The sequence below is a fragment of the Oncorhynchus masou genome, unplaced genomic scaffold (genome assembly GCF_036934945.1).
Source record: "Oncorhynchus masou masou isolate Uvic2021 unplaced genomic scaffold, UVic_Omas_1.1 unplaced_scaffold_3988, whole genome shotgun sequence".
Lineage (NCBI taxonomy): Eukaryota > Metazoa > Chordata > Actinopteri > Salmoniformes > Salmonidae > Oncorhynchus > Oncorhynchus masou.
In genome coordinates, this window is record NW_027010389.1 from 1 (window position 1) to 3,516 (window position 3,516).

At 44.3% G+C, this 3,516-nt stretch overlaps 1 pseudogene; it reads left to right on the forward strand.

The window, feature by feature from the left end:
• Positions 1 to 48: 48 nt before the first annotated feature.
• Positions 49 to 2,510, forward strand: LOC135534825 (ketosamine-3-kinase-like; annotated as a pseudogene).
• Positions 2,511 to 3,516: the final 1,006 nt, after the last annotated feature.

Below are 3,516 nucleotides of genomic sequence, written 5' to 3' on the forward strand. Positions count from 1 at the left end.
AGTGTGTTAATGATTGGAGTGTAAGTGGTGTCCCATTGATTCCCCCAGGCACTCTAAGCAGCTGGGAGAGCGTCTGGCTGACCTGCACCTACACAACCAGAGACGCAGGGACAGACAGAACAAGGAACAGCAGACAGTTGGTAACTCACCTAGTCCATTGATTGACTGATTGATTGATTTTGGGGTAAAAACAATTCATACAGTTTAAAACAGTTTAGAAGTTAGCTTTCCCACGTACACAACATCAGACTACTGCATGTTCCTGTCATTTAAATGTAACAGGAAAAGGAGCTGATGTTCCTGTCATTGACCAGTTTGGGTTCCCAGGTTCCCACTTGCTGTGGATACCTCCTCAGGTGAGCTACTATGCAACAGATGTCTGATATTGGGAGACACAACTAGATTTCCACCTTTCCCACTAGTGAATACGAGACTGGAATATGGGGTAACGTGGGATTGAAGCTTATGCTATAAATCTAAATAAAGATAGTTCCACACCCTATATACAGCTCCAAGTCTGGTTAAACCATGAATGTCTCTGTGCCTTCAACATGGGATTTAAAGACCAACTGGATGAGAAACCTGCCTATTTTTAATGGCTTTTATCAGAGTTCCACTTTCTAACCTCTCTTTGTCTCTCTCTCTCTCATCAGGAGAATGAGTGGCAGAGTGACTGGGTAACGTTCTACTCTCAGCACAGACTACAGCACCAACTCAACATGGTGGAGAAGTCTTATGGAGACAGAGAGGCCAGGGAACTATGGTCCCAGCTACAGGTAACTATAGAACTAGGTAACTACAGGTAACTATGGTCCCAGCTACAGGTAACTATAGAACTAGGTAACTACAGGTAACTATGGTCCCAGCTACAGGTAACTATAGAACTAGGTAACTATGGTCCCAGCTACAGGTAACTATAGAACTAGGTAACTACAGGTAACACAGACTACAGCACCAACTCAACATGGTGGAGGAGTCTTATGGAGACAGAGAGGCCAGGGAACTATGGTCCCAGCCACAGGTAACTACAGGGAACTATGGTCCCAGCTACAGGTAACTATAGAACTAGGTAACTACAGGGAACTATGGTCCCAGCTACAGATAACTATAGAACTAGGTAACTACAGGTAACACAGACTACAGCACCAACTCAACATGGTGGAGGAGTCTTATGGAGACAGAGAGGCCAGGGAACTATGGTCCCAGCTACAGGTAACTATAGAACTAGGTAACTACAGGGAACTATGGTCCCAGCTAAAGGTAACTATAGAACTAGGTAACTACAGGTAACACAGACTACAGCACCAACTCAACATGGTGGAGGAGTCTTATGGAGACAGAGAGGCCAGGGAACTATGGTCCCAGCTACAGGTAACTATAGAACTAGGTAACTACAGGGTACTATGGTCCCAGCTACAGGTAACTATAGAACTAGGTAACTACAGGGAACTATGGTCCCAGCTACAGGTAACTATAGAACTAGGTAACTACAGGGAACTATGGTCCCAGCTACAGGTAACTATAGAACTAGGTAACTACAGGGAACTATGGTCCCAGCTACAGGTAACACAGACTACAGCACCAACTCAACATGGTGGAGAAGTCTTATGGAGACAGAGAAGCCAGGGAACTATGGTCCCAGCTACAGGTAACTAGGTAACTACAGGGAACTATGGTCCCAGCTACAGGTAACTAGGTAACTACAGGGAACTATGGTCCCAGCTACAGGTAACTAGGTAACTACAGGGTACTATGGTCCCAGCTACAGGTAACAATATGACTAGGTAACTACAGGTAACTATGGTACAAGCTACATGTAACAATAACACAGACGACAGCACCAGCTCCATAAGGTTCTATACTATCTCCAATCCCAAACCAAGACCTTACTCCTATACCTTATGTACTTTTTCAGATCTGAGAGGACTTCATGTGTGATTGATCTTCTGTCTGATATCTCCTCTCCTTAGCTGAAAATCCCTCAGCTATTTACCGACATCGAGGTGTTCCCCGCCCTGCTTCACGGGGGACCTGTGGGGGAACGTAGCAGAGTGTCCCGACGGCCCTGTCATTTCGACCCCGCTCCTTCTATGGCCACGCTGAGTACGAGCTGGGCATCGCAGGGATGTTCGGAGGGTTCAGCGACTCCTTCTACTCTGGGTACCACAACAAGATCCCCAAGGCCCCGGGCTTTGAGAGAGGAATCAGCTGTATCAACTGTTCCACTATCTGAACCACTGGAATCACTTTGGGGAGGATACAGAGGGTCCTCGCTGAGGATCATGAAGGATCTGGTCAAATACTGACCACTGATCATATATGTACAGTAGCATGATGTACAACTACACTACCCATAATGCTCTGGAAAACATAGACACACCAATGACACTGACCAGCTTGAATGGCCTCACAAAGTCTTCCACTACAGCCTAGTCTTCCATCCCGAAGGGAACAAATCATTTTTGGGTGAAAATATTAGTTATTTCGAAAAGCAAGAAACAAGAAAACTATGATCCTATGGTATGAAAGAGATTCCACAAAACCCATTCCATATTCCTCTTCATCTTGAAATGCTTGAGAAATAAAAAAATGTTTGAGCTAACATTCCACAGTTGTTTGAAAGCAGAAGTGATTTTAATGCTCTAGTGTAAGACTAAACATAGAGTATTGCACATCCATTTGCTTAAATAAACATAACAGCAAGCAAGGTTGTGATCTGTTTGAGTTGTAACAGTTAGCTTTGTTAAAAGCTGTGTTAATACTAAGAGTGCAATGCTAAATAAAGGACATTACTTCCTCTAGTGTGACCATGTGTTGAATACCTCAATAAGGACAATAACCTAATAAAGGGCACTATACACTGAGTTTACAAAACATTAGGAACACCTTCCTAATATTGAGTTGCTCCCCCCTTTCGCCCCCAGATCAGCCTCAATTCGCCAGGCCACGGACTCTACAAGGTGTCCAATGTGTTCCACAGGGATGCTGACTGATGTTGACTCCAATGCTTCCCACAGTTGTGTCAAGTTGGCTGTCCTTTGGGGTGGTGGACCATTCTTGATACGTTCTTGGAAAACCCAGCAGCGATGCAGTTCTTGACACAAACCGGCGCACCTGATACCTACTACCATAACCCGTTCAAAGGCACTTAAATTTGTCTTGCCCATTCACCCTCTGAATGGCAACACGTACACAATCCATGTCTCAGTTGTCTCAAAGGCTTAAAAATCATTCTTTACCAGGTCTCCTCTCCTTTATCAACACTGATTGAAGTGGATTTAACAGGTGACATCAATAAGGGATCATAGCTTTCACCTGGATTCACCTGGTCAGTCTTTGTCATGGAAAGAGCAGGTGTTGTTAATGTTTTGTAGACTCAGTGTATTTTTATTTCTGTTTTCATAATATACATGAGGTGAGATAATATTTCCACCTCTATAAGTCTGACGCGTATGGCGCGTCCCTCAATAACGAAACGCCTTTTTGTCCCCAATCGCATAACGTACTGTAGGGTGT